This window comes from Haemaphysalis longicornis, unplaced genomic scaffold (genome assembly GCF_048455015.1).
Source record: "Haemaphysalis longicornis isolate Haplotype H1 unplaced genomic scaffold, Haemaphysalis longicornis Haplotype H1 scaffold_2, whole genome shotgun sequence".
NCBI lineage: Eukaryota > Metazoa > Arthropoda > Arachnida > Ixodida > Ixodidae > Haemaphysalis > Haemaphysalis longicornis.
Window position 1 is genome coordinate 273,019,654 of NW_027526295.1, and position 22,954 is coordinate 273,042,607.

General features: G+C 46.0%; 1 long non-coding RNA gene across 1 annotated transcript; it reads left to right on the top strand.

Annotated features, from left to right (window-relative positions):
* Window positions 1–20: 20 nt before the first annotated feature.
* LOC144167792 (uncharacterized) lies at window positions 21–21,399 on the top strand. Its single transcript, XR_013322116.1, has 3 exons — window positions 21–201; window positions 1,452–1,467; window positions 21,279–21,399. It is a non-coding gene; the product is annotated as an uncharacterized LOC144167792 (long non-coding RNA).
* Window positions 21,400–22,954: the final 1,555 nt, after the last annotated feature.

The window sequence follows — 22,954 nt, forward strand, 5'->3', positions numbered from 1 at the left end:
CGTGTGTGTGTGCTTCTTTAAATGTCAAGGAGGAAAATTCTATTCTTCTATTCGGGCATCGGTGACAGTTCGAATATTTTTTACGATGAGTCAACACGCCTCTGAACAGCCGCAAGTTTTTGGGGATACTGTTTATTTTCGCCGTCAATGATACGATTTGGTTGAAAAAATATGATGTCCATACTGGTGCTTTGCATCCTGGTGAGCAGAAGTGTTTATATTCCTTTTTTGCGACTCTCGACTTCACGGGTCTCAAGTTACGCCTAGGCTATGAGCATGTCTGCGGCAGAGGACTAAAGCGATAGTTTAGACCACCTGTGCATCTTCAAACCATGGCCGAAATATTCCTATTAAAGGCGTTTTTGTTTTTACCTACGCATGAAAACAGGCATCACGACAGGATATCTGGCTTCGGACCTCTAACGTTTCTGGTCTGTCATGCTTTATTCTATTATGATGCATACGCCAGCCTCAAACCATTAATATGTAATAGCGCCCAGAACGATAACTTATTATATATTACAAAAAAAATTGCTGCGGTTTTGGAGGGTTGAATTTGTATGCGCGATATACCCATCCTTGTTGCTTGTTGTAGCCAAATGGATTTTAACACACGAGCCTCCGGTAGACTTCAGTCCCACATTACAAACTTCGTCAATCGTAATTAACTCATTTCAGAAGTCAGGAACAGTAATTTAAATTGGTTGCCTCTTTGTCTACTCCTGAAAGTACTACGTGATCGTACATCCGCAAACTTCAATATTGTTAGTCACCCTGATGCAGCCGTTCTATAATTTTCCACCCACATGTGACTTTCTGTGTACGTATTTTGAAATGTGCAATTACGTAGGAATATTGGGGGACATTTCTTGGTGTTCCCGTCGACAAAATATATCATACCGTCATTCTACATGAAATGGCACCTTGATGTTCACACCAATCCTTTATAACTGGTTTATTCAGTCACGCCCTAGTCTCACAAATGCGCCTCTGGTTCTAGATTTGCCTCACTCCGTGATGCTCAACTAAATAGAAAATCAGGATGGTTAAACGGGAAAATTAAATCAGTTGCAGGGTCTGTCTCATAATTCAGTAAAATAGTATGATATATTCTAGAATGGGCTCTAAAAATATATTTTGCGGAACAACACTACGCTACGTGAGCTCCACGTTTGGGACTGCGTTGTTACAGCGCGAAGGCGACGTTTGTGCATAAAATTGTGCCTGGCTTCCCTACTTGAAACAATCAGCACTCCTGGACACAGTGGTTGGTAATTCAGGTACGATGTGGGAAAACATGTGGACTGAAATTTCTAGTGTTGTGTGCGCTCCGTTGAATTTATTTGTTAATAAACGGTTGCTAGCGCTTGCCATTTGCTAACTCACGCTTCGGAGTTTGTAGATAGAAAATGAGCCATAAAATCGCTGCTTATAATCATGTCTTTTCGCAGGGGCTGTTCGATTCAGGTGAGTCCCGGCCCCTTTTTTTAACAACATAAACAGTGATTTTTGAAACTCAGCATGAAAGAAATTAGGTGAAAACGCCTTTCTTGCACCTTTAACACAATTGGCTGGAACTGAACACACAGAGAAACTTTATAAAGTAATTATAGACCGAGATGGAGTGTTTATATGTCGCTTTTTTATTATAGCTAGTCATAGCTGCCTCTTGGGTACACGTAAAAGACGTACAGGTGCCGTCCTAAGCAATTGGAACAAGGATCTGGGAATATCACAAAATATTTGTCTAACTACCCTCATGACAACCAGCACCGGTTTACATTACGTTTTTTATTAGGGAGGACTCCTTTAAAAGCCCACCAATGCAGCCAGACAGCTTCCAGTAGATTTGCGAGACCATGTTCCACTTACTTCTGGCGGGAGCTGTACGCGTGTTTTCGTGCGTGTTTCGCAAGCAGACCCTGGCAATTTAGAGAAGCGGCTTTGGTGATCTAAATATTGTTCAATCATTTATGTTTTCGAAACACAATTTAGTACTCGCAATAAATACTGGAGCAGGTACGAAACAATTTTGAAAATAAAAATATTCATAAGCATGCCTCGGCGTAAATCGAAGCAGAGTACTGCTTCGAGTACTGTTAGAACCACTGCTTCGAGCTTCGAGTACTGTTAGAACCACTGCTTAGTACTGCTTCGAGCAGAGTACTGTTAGAACTGATTGATTGATTACAGGGTTTAACGCGCCGACGCAACGCAGGCGATGAGGCGCGCCGTAGTGGAGGGCTCCGGATTAATTTTGACCACCTGGGGATCTTTATCGTGCGCCGAAATCTCGTACACACGGGCGTTTTTGCTTTTCGCCTCCATCAGAAAAGCGGCCGCCGCGGCCGGGAATCGAAAGTACTGTTAGAACCAATGTTTCTAACAAAGATTCCATAGTTTCTCAATTTATTTCGAAGGGTAACGAAGAAGAATAGTTGAGGCGATTCGTAAACGAGACTGCTGGTCTTGATGAGACCGTAGCGGCAAATTCACATTCAGGCTGCGCAATGGAATGGTTATTAATTTTTGATGAACCAATTTCTGTCTTCTACAAAATTTTTCTTTGGGTCTCATGTCAAGCACCTAACATTTATAAGATATGTTTTCGAAATAGACTCCGGAAAACAGCCCGGACACGGAGCTTCCCTACCTACAGACTGGTTGTCTGCGAAAGTGATACCACCTCCACACAATTCCAATTTCAATTCCACAAAGGGAACCAGCTGTCCATCGAAGGTTTTAGGCCTATCTCCTAGAAATTTGCCGGCATTATTGGAAAATAGAATTAGCAACGAAATAATCAACTATTTAGAACAGGTTAACCCATCGCACCCAAACAAACACGGATTCCGAAAGAACCTGTTCACTGTTGCCCAACTTCTGGAAATACCGCATGAATACACTACCACTCGTAGCTCACAACTACGGACCAACACCATAATAACAGACTTTGCCAAAGCTTTTTACGAGGTGCCGCATAATAAATTAATTAGGAAACGGAAAACGTTTAACAGTAAAATATTATGCGCCAATGTTTACTTTTCAAACGGGTGTTCCACAAGGAAGCGTATTAGGCCCGTTATTATTTCTAATTTATATTAACGATCTTGTAACGCTTATTAGTGATCCCGTGAAAATTAAATTATTTGCTGATGACTGTATCCTATACATCAAAATAGCATGTCCTGAAGATCAACTAATGCTGAACAGAAATCTTCATTGTGTTCAGGCGTGGTGCGATAAATGGGGAATGAAGCTCAATGCCAAAAAATCCGTTTTTATGAACATAACTAACAAAAAGAATAAACTGTCCTTCCCTTACTATCTTCCGTCACAACCGTTAGAACAAGTATCAGAATTCAAATTTCTTGGCGTCACTATAACAAATAGCTTGAGCTGGAACAAACACGTATCAAACACATGTGCAGCTTGTTTCCGAAAACTTTGCTTCCTTAGACACAAGCTTAAAAAGGCCCCAGCAAACGTTAAGCTACTCGCCTATACATCCATAATTAGACCGCGACTGGAATACGCCTGCACTGCCTGGGATCCTCACACTAAAAGTAATATTAATGCTCTTGAAATGATACAGCGTAAATCCGCCCGATTCATTTTTTCGAAATATCGTCCCAGTGACTCGCCGACAAGATTAATGGAAGAGCATGGCATACCAACACTTCAAGCACGCCGTAAAATTCAAAGGTTAAAATTTCTATTCTTGCTTAAAAATAACAAACTTTCACTTAAACCAGAGGAATTCGTTCAGCCACTAACTTCCCGACAAACACGGCATATGCACCTCGAATCTTTGACTCCGTACAGCATTCGAACTAACATTTTTAAGTTTTCCTTTTTCCCGCGTACAATTAGAGATTGGAATAAACTAACTGAATCGGCTGCGACCAATATTCACTCCCTTGAACAACTGGAATTCTGAATGGCATTGTTTTGCAATTTTGATGCATTCTTGTGTATGTGTGCAATCTATTTCCAACAGTGTGCCACGTGTATTGGTATTTTTGTAACCTTGGTGCATTCCTGTGTTTGTTCAAACTATTTTGATCAGTGTACCATGTGTATTGCGCCTAAATGTTTTTTTTCCTTGTGATGCCCCTCCTGCTTGGGCCCTTCAATGGGCTTGCAGTATGTTTTAAATATATAAATAAAAATCCCTTCCATCTTTTCTCTCCAATCTAATATCTATTCAAACGCTACATAAACCATCAATGTGACCAGTTAAGCCGCTACGCAAACAACAGGAAAAAACGCAAGAAAAAACTTCCGGCCTCTGCAGCCATCACAAAACTAAGCAAACTAAAAAAGTGACTTCAAAACTAATTTACAAAGCATGCATCATACGTCTGAATGCCCCGGGTAGCCTACTGCCAAAAAGGCGCTTACTTTCCGGAGCAAAGGTATGCCAGCAGAAACAGCAGTGAGCTCCTCCACAGCAGCCGCAGAGAGCAAGTGCCCACGGGTAGGCCTGTTGTTAGACCCACGTTAGGGTAGCAGTTGTGGAGGCACCCTCTATGGCATGCCGAGGAATGTGGCATACTGTGGCTGCACGTAACAACTTTTTACTCACAGCAAGTTTAAACTCAGCCATTACTCCCGGCCACACACCACCAGTCCCTCAGGAGTACAAAGTCCGAGTCCCTCGCGCCTGCCTCTGCACCGCACCACCGCCTGAAATACCAGCGACTCCTCGCGCCATCTTCTGGGCGACGAGGTCCCCAAGTACCGCTGGTGGTCACTGCCCGGCAGGCGTGCTGGGCAAGGGGTACCGAGGCGCTCCCCACACATGATACAAAAATTCAGAGAGAGAGAGAGAGAGAGAGAGAGAGATAAAACTTTATTACGCAAACATTTGACAGTGGTTCCTCAGTCAAGGAGCCCATGTGCTGTCCGGCCTGCTGTAGCCCTGGTCACAAGCAGGAGCTTGTCCTCAGGTCGACAGCTGAACAGCAGTAATCCCTCTGCTCAAGGGAAGGGGACGGGTTCAAGGGCGGAAGGTCTGAGTTTTTCGTGGAGTAGAATAGTACTTTGTACGCATCTATCGGGTCGAATACTCTTTCTCCTTGCACAAGAAGACAGTTCCAGTCTGCGCCACGTGCCACGACGTAGGACATTGGTGTACGGCCTACCCTCAGCCCAACCTCCAAGTGTACCACCAGTGTGGCCTCCGGGACCCTGCCCCAGACTATCCCTGCTCGCTCATCCTTTGTGGGGGCCCCCATCTCTCGGGCTCGCCTGGCTGCACGAAACGCTATGCCGAACCCTCCATCCTCCTGCAACGATGGTTCTGGGCGGTCGATGCGGCCAGCCGGGACATAGCTCGAAACCAGAAACCTCCACTTGGCCGGAGAAGCGAGAAGTCTGCTGCTCTAAGTTCGAGACGGCGGAGCAGATCGAAGAGCAAGGGGTCTGGTGGAGAACCAGCGGGGCCGGCTGCACACAAAGAAGACTCAAAACGAGTAAGCTGGGCTCAGCACGTATCTCTCACTGCTCCACCTCAAACCCCCTCCCATACGCAATCTCCCCAGGCTAACACACAATGCCACGAGTGCTCTCAGTTATGCCAATCCTTGTGCAGCAGAAAATTATGATAGCCTCTTTACAATCACGTCTGGGAGCTTTATAACGAGCAACCCCAGTACTAACCAAGAAAAACTAAAGAGACCCAATCCCTGATTTCGAACGTATGGCTCACACATCCACACCCGCTGCAGACCAAAATCACACTTTTCAGACTGGAAACAAAAATTCGGAAAAATGAAGGGTACCCCACACAGCCCACACTGCGAGAAATACAGGGATATATATGCACTTGCACCTAGAATCCAGCTCTCCCGCCCATCTCTCAAGCCACCTTCGCCAAGTGCGAGGAATGGCTAATTGACTCAACCGATCAAAGCCAGCGACAGCTGACTGAACTGGTACAGTAGGCCGTCAGCTCCATACCCGGATCCCCAGACAATGGGCCCATTATCTTCATCAAGTTTCTCTTGAGTACCCTTCTCGGCCCGCCAATGTCCTGGCCAACCCTGTACCACCCGCCGGCGGTTCGCACTCAGCACCGCGCTTCCCGAGGCTACCATTTACAGGCCCAGAGCCTATCGCACACCCTGTACCCACCCTCAGTTTTCGTCTAACTTGTGAGGCTGCGTGCCTCATTCAGTAGTCTCAAACTTGTTCACTCCACTCCCTTCACATTCTTCACCACACCTATCGGCGCCCTGACTATCCTTCCTGTCCCACCTGTTCTTCGTACCATTCGAATTCTCATTCTTATTGAGACTCAATCCCGCCATCTCTCGCGCCATCCCTCGCCTCCGTCACTTCCTAACAGCTCTGGCTATATCCCCTGCCGCCAGTGAACATTCAGGCTGCCCAGGAACCTCTATATATGAACATGTGCATCGTATCCGCGCGGAAATTCTGCAGTACTACGTAGACCCGGTTAATTGAACATTCAAATTACGGCCTGGGCTTTGGTCCTGCGGAAAATAAAGTTCCTGTTCTCTCTTTCTCCGTAGCGAGCGAGCACTTGGGCTCGTGATCATCTCAGCGAACTGGCGAGCGGCTATGTGACTCGCTTCTTGCATCGCATCCCCGACACTTTCCAGGAGTGAAAAAATGTTCTCTTCTTTTGGCATGAATCCGCGCCACATGTTTTGCAGAAAAGCCCCCTTCAAGAGATTATACCAGCCTGAACTGATTAATGTGCATTCCGTCGTATTTTTTTATAGTATTTGTGTGCAGTGAACGTTCTGTTCGATATACGGGTCATTTGTTGGAGCTTGCAACAATTCGAAATAGTCCAGAAATGTGCGCACAGGAGCTATCACGTGACGTCATCCGGCAGGGGTGTTACTGTCGTCAGCAGCCGCCGCCATTTGTTTGGACTAGTGCAGTGAGGCGCCCGTGTCGTTTTTAGCTTCCGTGCGAATCTCGTTATTTATCTCTTCATTCAATATGTTCCGGGAAGACATTTTATCGCTACGGTGAGCCCATCATTTATTATGCGTCAAAGCACGTGTGCACACGAGCTGAGGTAAGTGCGCTATTGGAATAACTACCTGCAGCAGTGGTGTTTTTGACCCCCTAGACTTTCACCAATTATAAGGCTTTACGCGATGTCGGCCTTATTCCCCACCGTGACTTTACTGACATGAATGACGGCGTTGTTGGGGCTAGAATCCTGGAGACCAGGGAAGCACTGAGGACGTGCAATTCATGGAAACCCATTGCCTAATCAGCTGTTGGGTGCACAGAGGCGTTATCGTCCTCGTCAGAAAGGTTAGTAAATACACGTGGCTGCCGCTGTTTGTGTCACTGTGTCTAAAGGTAGTGTCGTACCGAGGATCGGTCCGAGACTAAGGGTCCGTCAAACGACAGCCTTCCTGGCTAACACGGCTACGTATGGCTGGCAGGATCATGTAGTTAACGTCGAACGTCGTAGCTCCGTGACATCAATGAAGTGAGTGCAATTCCTATCCCGTGTTTTTAGTTTTGGTATTTCAATGATTATGTGGTCTTCAACCTTGAGGTGCAGACCTCCCTGATCGCAAGGGCCGCCTCGGTCGTCGTTGGGCTGATAACAACGACCACCAACTTCTCACGCTAAAGACAAGCTCGGTTTAATAAAGTTTTGTCTCACTCTCTCTCAACCTTAGAGATTTCAATTATTGTTATTGATATGTTAGCTTAACGTAGCCCGGGGTGCTTTGAACTGGGAATCAGACGCACACCAGTGGGTGCGGCCGACGGACTGGGTGGCGTTCATTGACGTATGATGCATGTTGAGACTGCTTATTCAAATAACTACGTGTGTACATTTACACACAGCATTATTCTGTCCATACCTCTTTTAAGTGTCTGTTAGCATTCCAGCATCCGATATTTCACAAACGCAGTGTACTCGCAGTGTACCTACTATACGCAGGCAGTACGGTACCTGCGTGTAGTGTCTATCCACTGTGACTCTATGGTCACGAGCACTGGTCAGATGTTACAGGACAGGGGATCAGAAGCAGTAACTTTCACGAATCTCATGTTGTGGCGTTGAGAAGTGCGGGCACCATTTTTAGAACAGGGCGCGCGCCATTATTAATGAATAGACAATGTTTTTCTTAAAGCGACAGCTTTGATCTGTGCGCCGGTTTGTCATTCCCAACCTTTCAGCGAGAAGCCTCTTTGCTACTCATTAAAGAAGAGAGAGTAGCATTATTTGCCCATTGCTCCGGCAAAAAGGGGAACCATGCTCCCCGAAAGAAAGTGTTTTTTCCTTACAGCCAACTTTGCAAGAACTTACTGACGCATCCAACTCTTCCGTGGATTCGGTGGAGCCCCTCCACTCGTCTTCGCGCTGTTATCGACTGTATCTTCTTGTACTAGCTTGGATTTACTCCTAATATCCCAAATAAAAGAAGCTTACAAGCATTTGAGTCACCTGTACGTTTTTTGAGCAGTTCATAGACAGTGCAGAACACGATTTTGCTTCCAAAAGCTTGCTAAAGAAAACGATCCGGAGCTGCAAAAATTGATGTTGTAGAAGTGCGCCGCCATTGCCATGATTGGGTTAGAAATGACCAAGAACTCCAGTGAAAACAAATAACCGCATCACTGTTGCTTTGAGTGGACGGAGACGTGTTACAAAACAAAAAGATCACGATCAGGGGGCCCCCTGCTAGCAAAGCTGGTCCAGCAATACGAGGACGGGGTCTGTGAAGATGCTGGCGCCATCTGGGAGATCGAGCTCAGTCAATACTTCCTATACACCAATTTCCACAAGCATCTGGGAAAGGAGGAAAGTACTTTCAAACCAGTTCTCTCGGCGGCCCGCGCGCCTGCCGCTTCTGGCGGACCAGTGTTGCCAGCGGGCACTGGGCTGTTAAACGCTCGGCGCGGTGTGCTCCGCTGCATAGTGCAAGAGTGTTTGTTACCATGCGCTTAGTTTTTGAGGAACTTCCTGCTGTTATGGGCCATTCTGCAATGCCTTTCAAGGCTCTGACTTCGTTTTGCCAGCCCTGTGCGGTCGTGCGAACAACAAGAAAAGAACGTCGGCAGCATATGCGCATGACGTGGAGTGGGGAAAATACTGCGCAGTCGAGACACCGAGCTCAGACATCCATGTACGTCGTGGATAAACAGCGCAAACTTTGTACCGATGACATAGTGTCATGTCGGGCTGGTGCACTTGGACGGCAGCAAACGAAGCGAAATCCACTTTCACACACAAGGTTGTGTCAATTAGGGCGACAAAAGGGGGCCCCCTTAAAATTTAGTAATAATAAATTGATCCTTGACAATATGACATTATAGTGATTAAAAATGAATCAATTTAAAATGACGTACTTTGGTCAATACAATCAATTGGCATTATAAACAATCCCCATGTCATCCAACGTTCTCCTACGACACCTTGCCAACGTTTTTTAGGCGAAGGCCTCACACTGCGAAACGATATGAAAGCATCACTTTCCCTATTTTCCTCTGATGGCCGATAGCAGGATAAGCAGGCAGCAAGATGTGGAAGCGCAGCTCGAGGTGTGCGGACGATTTATTAGGAAAATAGCTCAACTTGAACGAAACGTGGAAAATAGCTCAACTTGACCGAAACATGGAAAAGAAGAATAATTTCTCATCCTTATGCTTCTCAAAGAATCTAAATTACTACAATTACGAAAACTGCCGCTGCTGAGTGCGTAAAGCATTCATAGTACAAGCACAGGGTCAACAAACATCGGTCCCGAATGACAGTACACAAGCATGATCATAACTTTGGAATAGTAGTTTGATTGGTTGTGCGGTTGTGTCGAGTTTCTTCGCAACTAATTCACACTCATCAGCAAACGTCATAACTCTTGTTCGGTAAGATCATACTGTATTTCAATGTCTACAGCATGGTAATCGCTTCGTCGGGAGCCCATCGCGAGTGCGGGCCAGTGAGACATACATGCAGCGCTCGCTCTGCATTTCGTCGTCTCCGCTCCGATTGACAAGTCTAATCGGCAAGCATCACATGCAAGGTGACATTGAAAACAAGTATTTACTTCCCGATATCGATTTTATGCCAGTCGCCACCATAGCGGTAGTGTTCCCCTCGATGAATTACACAGTACCACCGGCACCACCACCATGGGGCTACGGCAGCTCGCTACATCGTCCACGCTAGCAGCGAATTAGGGCCTCATATCAACTGTTGAGTTCTTCCACAGGTGATAAAACAAAACAGGAAACTCACACAAGCACTCAAACCACTAACGTAACGCAAACCAGCAGGGTTCGTTGAGTAACGCACGGATAGCGAACACACGCACGGGAAAAACGGAGCACTTAATAGTCCAGCATGGCGATTGCGGCTTTAGGTTCATAGGCTCCGCTACCGTCTTGTCAGAAAAAGTAAAATGGTCCCGCCCATGTCTAGAAAGCAAAATTGTGTATAGGTTGTATGCACAGGCGTGGCGCACGTGCCGGCAACCATGTGTGTGGCATTACCTTCTTTTCCGCGCAGCGTCCTATAGCCTACCTGTCGCAAGACACGAGTGAAGTCGTCAGCACAGGCCAGCTGATTGCCAGCTGCCATGTTTTGTCATCATATACTGATTGCTCACCTGTCGGCGAGCGCTATCTCTTTCGGTCGCTTGCCGATCGATCCCACTCGTCTCCCAGCTAACAACGCGCGCACCAACATTAGCGCGCACCAACATTAGCGCGCACTGCTACGCTGCTGCTGTACTTCAACCGGCGTGTGCGTGAGCATTCGCAATTTCTTTTAAAGCATTATTTGGCTTTTATACTAAACGACTACTCTGTGGGCAACATGTGCACGTGTGTTGTTCGCCGTGTTCGCCGGCAACTGCGCTGTGAACACGGAGCAACCACGGCTCCATAATCCAGTCCTGATGTGGAGTTCTGTAGGGCAAGTAGAGCATCACCCCACAATGTCACTGCTATTATTCATATCTGTTGATATTGACGCCCCGACCTAGAGTGGGATGGTAACGGCGCACACGATGTACGCCGGGGCCTTTTTTTTCTGCGAGATATATACGCATACGCAGACCTTGTTGGTGGCGCCCGCACTCGGAGCTCCCCTAGTTACTGGAATTCGCCGGTGCATTGTACTACACAGCCGTCTGTTGTTTTTGTCTTGTTTGCTTCGGTGCTTTTAATGCTTAGGTGGTGTTGTGAGCGGATATGTGCGGTGAATCGAAGTCTAGGCAGATGTGTTCTGCTCTAAGATGCTCTAACGGCTACGAAAATTCGTGGGATGCTTGTTAGGCAAGGTGTGGGGCTCATTGGCATGCGCGCTTTTTGCAGCGCTGTACGCCTGGCTCCACAATATGTGAGTACGAATAAAACTATTAGTAATAGTATTGATTTCTACAAGTGTAAATTAATTTGACTGGTTCCAATGACCTTGGTTTCCACACCACCTTTAACGGTGGATTACCTCGATACGTGTGCTTTGAAGGAAAATGTACTTACGTGCGATCTCGATTGCCGTAGGCCCGTGGAAACGTCGCGGCAGAATAACTTTCTTTCTGTAACCGCACTATTGGCGGTGAGCGCGAACACAGGCGGCGCTGCAAAGCGCGCCTCCGTGACGTCAGCTTAGGGATTCTCGCATTTGTCTTCTGCTTCACTCAGGATCGCTCTCCCTGCTGTTTCTTCGCGCTCGGTCAACGTCTGATGCTTGTCCGCAGCAGAATTGGCGTGTGGGTAACTTTTTATCATAATAGGCTTAAAATCGCATGCACTAGTTCATGGTGTCAATTAAAGTATAGTTTTGGATACCGCTACGGGAGAAACATTGCCGGCGCCACCCCATTCCTTGCGAAGCCGGTCCTGTGCGGAGCGCAAAGAGTCGGAGCTAGGCGTAAGCTTATCATGTAAGCATTCGAACAAAAGGAACAGTCAGCTGCTAATAACGGACAACAGCGAAAATGGAAGACCAAAACAAATTCTAGGCCTTCCGGGCTGTCGGCTTTGGCAGAAGGCATCTCGATTCCCGGTAATCATATGTAAGGTAAAACAGTTTTTGCAACCTTGCCGAACCCTCGAACGCGTTTTGTCACATCACTTTACGTTGTCAAGGCATGAAAGTTTGCCGACATGCACTATAAACTGCAAAAACTGTAGGTTGAGTTCCAAATAACCCAGTGTTTATATACGCGCGTGCTGATTCTCTACCAGGCATCTAACCAGTATGGAGGTTTATTGAGCAAAACGAGTCACGTCTTCGTTAAATTTATAGTAACACATATATGTTTGTTAAGACCTGGAGGGATATTACGGAACATTTTGCCCAGCCATATCTTCCCGATATTCGGATATGCGTTATAGGAAAACTGCACTCAAGAGGAGGAGGAGTAAGGGGAGGAGGGGAAAACTTTGTTTAACAATTAAATCGATCTGGTAAGTGGGCTGGGTCCTCAGTCCAGGACAAGAGAGTAAAAGTAATTTTCTTCAAATCATAGAACGCCATCCCGAGTAGAATAGGATTTGTTCTTCGAGCCAGGAAGGGTTGAAAAGCAATAAAGAGCTACTTGGAATTCTTCTTCGGTTTCGAGTCTTGTAATATATGCAGGAATACTATTTATTACGTTAGTTAGCGAGTATATCATGCCTTCAACACCGTAATCATGTCATCATTGTTCGAGTTGAGAGTAAGTTCGTTATGATAACGATATAATTACGATAGAAATTCGGAGCACAAAAGCCGCCTTCGAGTACTGTGGACCATGTTGTTTAGGGCGCGATCGCGGTGGCGTAGCACAAACCTTCTCATTTCATTTGCATGTGAATAAACAAAGCACGCTGCGGATATGCACCTTCTTGCACGCAGCCGTAATGAAAGCCAATTTGTGAAGAAGGGAATGTATGCCATACAAAATGAAGGAAATATCCACACGACCTTTGTGAGGCTCCCAAACATCCCGCAACCTCCTAATAAGAAGTTGGTGACGGCGCAGAAAAATAATGCGTTGGGCAGAAAAAAAAGCAAGAAACATTAATCCCATACAAGACAACAACGAAAGAAATAGAAGAGAGCCGCTTTATTTCCTGCTGTGCGATGAGCGTGAAGAGCCGCTGCTTGGTACGTAGTATTAGACTGTTGAGTCTTCATAGGAGCATCTCAAAAATACTGCAGGGAAGCCTACGCATTTTGAATACTTATCGAGAAGCTCTGATCGCTGATCCTCGCGAATAAGCAAGAAAGGACGAGTTACACACGATCTTCTGACCGATACTCTGAAGAAAGTTGTTCTCTATCTCTTCGTGTGTTGCAAACTTGTGGGGGATACAGCTTCAAATTATTCAGATGCGTCAGAAGCTGGCAAAATAACTGAGTCGCTAGAAATACGCTTTTTAACGCACTACAGCAACGAAGCGGGCGATTAGCCCAGGCACTGTTGCCCCTCACAAGCGGAGTGTAGCAGACGACAGCGGCGCGAATCCCTAAGCCGACGTCAGAGCCAGGGGGCGCCACTCAAAGATCTCACCGCCAATAGGAAAAAAAGGGTGTGGTATAGTTTTTCCTTTTAAAGGACTAACTGCGATGCATCATATGGTCACCCCCAAAAGGAGCAACATTGCGTTTTTGTGGAGGGAGCAACGTTGCTCTCTTCAACCAAAATGGCAGCCGGTAAACAAGCGCGCTCTGTGCGGGGCTCGCTTTCGCTTCCTATTATGTATATCTCAACGCCAGCAGGCGGCGCGTATATTTTAAGCACCACTGTAAGGGTTGCAGGCGCCGCGACGCTGCAAAGTCGAAAGCGTGGGAAGCGGCGATTCCCTGAAGGGCGCCTGAAGGGCTTTCTGGCAGCCAGCCTGTCAACAGCAGGCGGCCTTTGGATCATGCCGCCTGCGTGGAGACGAATTGTCTTGAGCCTCAGCTGTGCTGTGGCGTTGTTTTGAGCGACGAGTCGCAAAGCACAGTACGAGCGTGGGAAACCGCGGGTCGGATGCTCGATGAGCTTTTGCGTGGACGCGGTGGCGGTCGCTTCGGGGGCCGCCTGCGCGCGCGTTTAGCCAGAGGGATGGTTGCAAAACAAAGTGGCCCGACGCGCTTCTGATAACGGGGAGCAAGGGGCTGTCAACCGTGCTTTGTCGGCGGCCGATTGGGGCCGTGGTTGGGTCTTTGTTGGCCCGCGCGCACACTAAGGAGGTGCGAAGATGTTTCGTTGGGAATGCGACGCCGCGGGGTCCGCGCGCCCCATATGGTTTCTGCCGAGGATCGCCCGTCAATGGCGGGGAGCCTCGAGAGGCGCGCTGCGTTCGTTAAGAGAAACGGATACGGGTCACCCCGCGTTTGTGTTCTCGGTCCAGCTTTGGACAAGGCGTTATACGCGTAAAGTGCGGGCGTGGGAACGGGCAGGGGAGGCGGCGTGCGTAGAAGCTTGCCCCGGGCGCTTGCACGTGTTTCCTCGGATGTTTGAGTTTGTTGTATTTGCTTGGTTCGTTTTTGTGATCTCTTCCTTGTTTTTTCTGGTGGGAGAGAGTGACCAGCGTTTGAGGGTTGCGGGGGGCGTTGCCTACCGCGGTTTAGGCCCGTATTTGGTGATACATCCAATCAGGTCGCCAGGAGATACCGATTGGCCTGTGTATCGGGGGTGGGGCCTAAGTAACCCATCAAAACCACGAGACACGAGGTCTCGGGGTCGAATCCTCAGGGTTTAATGTGCTATGCACGGCCGGCGTATTGCCGGGCTAGCCAAGTCAGGCTAGGGAGGACCGCACCACTTGGGTAGTTTTAAGGTCAGGGTCCGTCGCTGACGGGGGTGCCGCGTGCACAGAGTTTTAGCTGACCTAGAACCCCATTTTATTTCTTACTTTGTTAACTCTATCTTCAGTTTGTCAGTATTCTGTATATATCTTCTGTGTAAATATACAGTTTTGAAAAACCCTCCATCAACCATCGTCGTCGTGTCGTCAAGTGCCGCCACCATCAGGCACCAACGCAGATCATCCACCATCATCTTCAACAACATCAAGAAGAACAACGAACCTACTAGAACCTTTACTACCACCTAAGGGGTTCGAACATGCTGCTATGAGCGCGTTTGAATACATTAAGGGGCATTTTTCAGCACTACGATTCAGCACTACGATGGTGGCATGCAGTGAAATCATGACCCGGATTTTTGGAGGTATATGTCATTCACAGAGGTATACATTCACACGCACCACACTCTGGAATGAAACGCCATAACCACAACGTCAGTAACACAGCTCAGCAGAAGGGGCACAAACGCAGAAAAATGCGGCATTACAATTAAACATCCACTTTTACTGCACTTCATGTATATATAGCCGTCGTTTTTCAGATGCGCACGCCGGGGGGAGGGAGGCGTGCCACTCATTGCATGTTTATGAAATTGTACTGCCGGCGTCAAATTAAACGCGAACATGAAAATATGAACCAGAACGCGCAAAATCGAAAACTTTTGTTCGTAGAGTTCATATAATGGCTTGGTGCTAGTATGTTTGGAAATCCACTTTTCCCAACTTTGTTTTGTTTTGTAACTAAGCCACGCGTCATTTTGGCTTGCATGGAAACAAATTGCGCTATTTGTGCGTTCAGGGTCACATTTTCGTGTTCGCGTTTCTTTTGACGCCGATAGTACATTACTATATCCAAAATGCAATACCGGCCAACATTAAGATATTAATGATTGCGCATATCTTCCTATTTACATGAGAGTTACAAGCTTTACCCAAACAGCACGAAAAACTGGAACTGATTACTAAAAAGTGGGCGAGGATCGGCACGCGCGATGCGCGGTGGTTGCCTCGTGTGACTGACGTGTTTCTCCACGGCCGGACTGGAGGAGCGGAGAGCGAGCACTTTCACACTGCGCACCCAAGAAGAAAACGATACAGCAAATTCTTGACAGAGTGAGGCCGCTTCGAACCGACCCTCTACCCTCCCAACTCTCCTTTTTCTGAGTCAGCGCTTCGCCCCTGTCCGAGTGAGCGATGACGCTTGCCGCACGTGTTTTGGATCTGCCGCTGAATATCACCGGTACCAACCTTCGCTGCTATATCTCACCAGGAAAGTGTACTTGCTGTGCGCTTCAGTTGCGCGATTAAGAGTTTTAGCTGTATGTTTTTGACATTACGCTGGCGGTCCGCTCAGCCCGACCTGAGCGTGAGCAACGGAAACACTTTTAGCTTAGCGATAACCCCATTTCCATCGAAGGGGGATCATATGCGCCATGGTCGTGCCCAGTGCGTGTGCAAACCAAGACGTCATCCGAAAGGAAAATAAGAATTGATAGGTTAGCCACGGAAAATGCCGCGTTTATTGCCTAGCTGTTTCACCGTTTTCAAATAGTACAGTCGTTGATAAGATATGATGGCCTCGGATATTTTTCTTCATTGTACCCCGCGTTAAGCTGTTACTCTCAAGTGTTTTTGATTTGGCGCTTCCGGATGATAATGTTACGCTGTTTGACCCTATTGGACCGAAAATTCAGAAGGAGGGAAGGGAATCGCCTATTTTAGGGAGGCCCATGTAAATTAACACTGACAGGTATCACCTGTAGCCGCGGCAGAGCTAGGGCAGCGGCAAATGCGCGCGCGCCGCTCCTTTACCCAGCCCGTGCTGTAGGTCAACTGGTGAGGGTTGGGCCGTAGCGCGACGAACTAGAGGTGGTGAAAGGTGGGAACTATACCCGAAGTGCGGGCCGTATGAAAGTGCGCGCCCGCCGCTCCCCCAATCCGGCCGCCGTTTCTCCCCGAGGTACAGTCGTACATCACGCAGTGCCGGTGGAGGTTGCTTTGAATCGCTGAGAGGAGCCAAGGCATCTCCGCCGGCCGGAAGAGGCTTAGTATAACGGGCGATATGCGATGAGCGCCGCTTTTAGGGGCGCGTGCAGCAGTCTTTGGTGAAATATTTGGGCACAAAATTCTCCTATTTCATAGATGTGGCACTTAGTTTGCGTAAATCAAAACACGGTGGCGAGTGTTTGATGCCGCTGGCTGACGCTTGTTCGGGACCGTTGAGCAGCCATCTTTCTCGCCGTGGAAGGTGAGAGGGATCGAGCGGTTCGTGGAGGAGCACCGTTGCTCCTTCCCCGATATCCGTGCGGCTGCGGCTAGGGACTAACCGGTTGTTCGGAGGGAGAAACTGCGCGGCTCAATGGACGAACAGGGAAAGTTGCTCCCTTTTTCTGTTTTTTTTTTCTTAGAGTGCGTGAGCTTTGTGCCTCCTGTTTCCATGTGGGACAGCATCGTAGCCTGAGAGCTGAAGCAGAACTCCCGCATTTGTAGCAGTAATTTTATAGAGAGCCAAAGTAATTCAAACACCCAACAGCCCAAGCTACAAAATCTCCACACTCTCGTCCCACTTTCCCGTCTATGTGGAATAAAGGCTGGCACCCGTAGACAGTCAAGGCATTACAAGATGTGGCAGAATACTATCGTTTGCATGTATTTTTAATGCGTATGCATTCTATACCGAGTACTTCAGCGCGAATGTCTAGTTCCTTTTAAAGAAACCAAAAACTCGCGATTATAGTTGCCTCAAATAGAGGTGCGTCAGACAGAGTCCTCCAGCGCAGCAGACGCATTTTCGACCATATGACTGCAGTATTTCATTTGGAGAGGGGTGCGTGGACGAGAACAATTGAAGACAAAAATCATCGAGCCCTCCGTCTAACGACGCGATGTTTGAACGCAAAGCGTTCTTCGTGCGAAATAAAATGGGGAAGGGTCAAAGTAAAATACACTGCAATAAAAAAAAAACAGACCGCGAGTAAGAAAAATTCAAAGCTAAACTGGTCAAACTCCGAACTGTCGACGAGTCAATGTCCAAACCCAAACGGCAACCAAGCAAGCCATCACGAGGAAACTTTTTCTTAAACCATCGTCGTCGTTGGACGGAGTAGTGCATGATTTCTCAAACGTAGGTGGAAGCTAGTGGTAAAACGCGACCGCAGCATTCAGTTGTGAAACTTAGGGGAGCTTTTTCGCACCCTCTTGTCTCTCGTCCTTCAGCAACGCAGCAGCTGGTTTTTTTTTTGAAGAAGAAGAGATAAAGCAGCAAGCCAGCAACTATTCCAAGTCTTATTATAGGCATCAAACAATGCTTCTCCACAACAAGCACTATCATTCTGCTGCCATGCGGCATTTTTTCTGGAAACAATTCCCGATTGGTGTTGTAAACGTATCTCTGTAATATTAACACGTGTCTAGCATAAGAAATGAAGTTGCGTAGCGCCGCCCTTCAGCCTATTTGTTTGAGGGTAAACCTTAGAAGGTACTCCCATCCCAACTTCGTCTTTCGCTCATGAGCGGCGCCGTTTCGTCATGAACTTCCAAAGGTTAGCGCCGCAGCATACTTGCATCCGCTGCCCATGCCGGCTTTGCAGGAGCATTTAGCTGCAATATATCCCTCGATACGCCGAACTGCATGAAGGCAACAATAATACAAAAAAATTGCATGAAGGGACGGACGTGCACTTCCAGCTCTAGTTCCACCGTCGTCTGCTATTTGAAATTGCTGATTATGGGTGAAAACCGTACACATGACAGGCCTCGTAAAGGTGGCCTGTACGTTGAAGATTTACAGATCTGAAAAAGTCCCTGTGATTATCTACGCTTTGTGAGCAGAATGACTGAAAGTCATGCACAACGATGCCGTGGTTCGCCACAACAAGACGCGGTTCGCCACGGGCGCACTGTTCACGGAAGTGATGGTGGTGCCATACAACGCCCTCCCTGTCCCTCAGAGGCATGCCTCAGGGACTGGGTAATGTAATGAGCTTCTACTGATTCCCATATTTTGCGGTTACAAATTCTTGTCTGCGCTCGCAACGTCGTATATCTAGATGTGACAAAGGTAAGTTGTTGGAATATTTGATCATTCGGATCGGATCGAACTGTATTTAATCGGTGACACTGGCTTTCGAAATGGAATGGAATAGCGTATTTTTTCGTCTTAAATACTGCATTCTTGAATGCATGTGCTGCCGTTTGGAAGAACCGCATGCCGTTTGGAAGAGTATACACTCTCTGGCCAGCATAAATGGGAATTGAGGAAAATAAATTAAAGCTCGCATTTGGCGAGGAAGTTTTCGGTGACGCAGTGAAACCCAACACGATCTGCTGAGAGTACCGGTACGTACCTTCTATGCAAAAAAAATCACCACCCGCCCTGGAGTTAGCATGTACATGATTGTGGGACAATGATGGAATTCATAATTCAAATCTTTGGTAGGCGTTACGGCAGGCTTAGAAGCTGGTTCTAACCAAACGTTTAAATTTCTATAGTACGTGTTTGTATAATAGTTCAAACATAAATATTCATAGATTTCAAAAAAAAGAAAGCATTGAATCGGGTTGAATTGAAATTCAAAAGCTGTTGTGTTGGCAGTCAAAATGATAAAGAATAGTTTAAGACATAAAATTTCATTCAGGTTAATACCGTTTAAAGCTGCCACCTCTATTTCATTTTATTTTATTTCATTTCATTTATTTACTCTCATGGCCCTGGGCATTACAGAGAGGAGTGGGACACCAAATATCAAACACAAAGTAAAACAAAACAGCAAGATTAGAACAAATTACAATGCACTCTCAGAAATGATTGATTTGAACGCGTTGACGTCTGTGATTGAAACGATCGATGCGGGAAGGTGGTTCCAGTCTGTACATGTTTTAGGGATGAAAGAGTTGAAGTGCTGGTTCGTATGGCAGAAGGGAACGCCAACCTTGTATCGATGGTCATTGCGTGCTGATATGTAGGCTGGTGGAAAAAACAGTGAATCAGAGAGGGTTCTGTTAGTGTGATAGACCTTATGAAAAAGACAGAGACGTGAATTTTTTGCGTCGTATTGAGAGGTTAGACAAATTGAGATGAGCCTTCATTAGTGTGACACTTGCAGTTCGAGAGTAATTAGACAATATGAAACGTGCTGAGCGATTCTGAATGGATTCAATGTTGTCTATGAGCATGTGAATATGAGGATCCCAGATAGACGACGCATATTCTAGTTTTGGCCGCACTAATGTTTTATACAGGAGAAGCTTTAGGTTAATTGGAGCAAGAGAAAAATTTCGACGTAAATAGCCAAGAGTTCGGTTAGCGTTGCATGTTATGTAATCAACGTGAGCCTGCCATGACAGGTTGTTAGAGATGTTAACACCGAGGTACTTGTAAGAAGAAACGTTGCTTAGGGGGGTGTTGTTAAGTAGGTACGAGGGGGACGCAGCTTTTGACGGATTACGAGTTATCGTCATTGATTTGCATTTATTTGTGTTAAGGTTCATTAGCCAAGTATTGCACCACGAAGAAATATTATCCAGGTCAGATTGCAGGGTGTCAGTGTCGTTAGAGCACAAAATTTCACGGTAAATAAAACAATCGTCGGCAAATAACCTAATGGAAGAGGAAACGTTCCGAGGCAAGTCATTAATATATATTAAAAAAAGTAAGGGACCCAAAACAGAGCCTTGGGGCACACCTGAGGTTACGGCAGTAGGAGGAGAGTTACATTCATTAGCAGTCACAAATTTCTCGCGGTTATGTAAGAAGCACTCGATCCATTTTAAGATGTGTGGGTCAAGACTTAGTTTGCTCAACTTTAAAAGTAGTAATTCATGACAAACTGTGTCAAATGCTTTAGAAAAATCAATAAATACACAACCAATAAAAGCACCACGATCAATAGCATATTACAAATCATTAGTAAAGCATAAAAGCTGGGTTTCACAGGAGTAACTTTTTCTAAAATCATGCTGAAAGTTGGTAAAAAAAGAATTACTCTCAAGAAAGTTGACTAGGTTGCAGTAAATGACGTGTTCTAATAGCTTACATGGCCCACTAGTTAGTGAGATGGGCCTATAATTGTGGGAATTGTTGGTGTTACCTGACTTGTGAAGCGGAATCACCTTCCCCAATTTCCAGTCGTTTGGCAGGGAACTCGATTCCAAAGACTGTGAAAAATTCTGGACAGTATTAAGGACGAAAACATTGCGGTGTTTTTTAGAAACTTGGGGTTAATTCCATCTTCTCCGGGGGAAGAAGAAGGCTTGAGATTTTGAATTAATTTCCTTATGCCCTCCCAATCAATGTGTACAGGCTCCATTGGATCATAGTTGTGAGTAGGCAAGTTAGGAACAGAGGTAGGCGCCACGTTTACAAATGATAATGCGAATACACTGTTAAGAGCTAGGCAACAATTTTCTCTTGGAATAAATGATTCGCTCCCAGAAACTAGGTCAATTTGTTTCTTGTTATTTCTTTCTTTCTGTTTCTTCAGGTAAAGCCCAAGATATCGATCTCGACGATGAAATCATCCTTACATTAGATAAAGTACACAAAGGTTCGGGGTCCACGCTCGTTGACGTCGATATAGATGGAAGCCACAATGGTCCCCGGGAAGAATCATGGTGAGTCAGCTGCCAGTATCCCGTCGTGTCAAAAAATCTTGCCTGTTCCAACGTCCTGGGAGGAAGTACGGTTGAACTCTTTGGCTCGACATATTGCAATTGGAGAAGTGCCAGGCTAGAAAACATGTCATTTAAAAAAATTAAGCAGAGTTTTCGCGTTCAATGTTGCTTCCAATATGTCTATTTACGCGTGCTGTTAAAATGAGGAAGGTTGATTCCAAAGCAAATTTTAAAAAGTGAAGTCCGAATTCACCACATTACTTCGGGAATAAAAGCGGGAAATATACCCGAGATAAACTAATAAAAACGCTTAAATTAGCCACCACACGACTCAGTATGTTCGCCAGTATAGCGAAAGAAATTTTCTTCAATACACGGATACTGTAGCAGTGTGGTGATTCCCAGTAATGGTCACAGACTTCAAGAGCCGTTACGGTCGGAGTTAAATATGAAAATGGGAAACACAGAAGTGAAGGTTTTAGTTTGTGTAAGTTAATGGCACAGATTATGTGCATTCACGAAGCTTTTGTTCTAAATATACTTACCCAAGGAACTGTTGGGATCATATTGCAAGAGATCCAAACGTAATTGCCCGTTCTATTACTTTGTACGCGTTTTATTTATTCACGACGAAAGATTCGTGACGACAGCGCACAAAGCCACTCCTTTTCATAACTTGTGGCGCTTGTCTGTGAAGTATCAGCCTTTCAGGACCTATTTTTGTACAGTTGTTTGCAGACCAAACTTCTGTAGGACGTTGCAGTTCTTTGCATTTGTTTTACTGCTTTTGCGTCACAGGTTTTGTCTTACTACGCATGCATGTAATAGAATATAGTTTGGGTTGATTGTTCTCAGTTTTTTTTCTTTTTGCATGGTTCTGTGTAATTAAGCTTTTACAGGTTGCAGTAAAGTCGCATAAGGCAGGTGGACTCAAAATTTTGAGACGCCCAAATTTTGAATGCCGCGATTTCGACTGCAATCGTTTAATAAATTTCTCTCTTTCACTGTCTCTCGCTACACACACGTACGTGCAGAGCTATATAATCAATCAATCAATCAATCAATCAATCAATCAATCAATCAATCATTTATTTAACGTGCCCAGGAACAACCGAGAGGTCTTGATGCTGGCGCACAAAAAAAAAAGGAACAAAAAAACTAAGAATAACACAATAGAACAAGATGACTGTTTAGAAGAAAACTATCAGAGATACAATGCGCACAGAAATATTAGGATGACAGGACAAAAGTAGATTAACACAGTATGAGAAATAGCTAATGATAATGACGAAAAGTCAGATAATATACATACATACATACATGCATACATACATCATAGATACATACAACAATGCGCCAGATAAACTAAAAGAGAAGGATAGAGCAAATTGCACATGTGCTGTTATCTTATAACGGTAGAAACCTTGGAGGAAAACGATGACTGTGACCCATCAAAAACATCAAGGTCAAGAAAATAAAAATTGTAAAGACTTTGTATCCTGTTGAGGGTTGAGTGCTGAGAGAGGCGGGTGTAAAAACACTAATT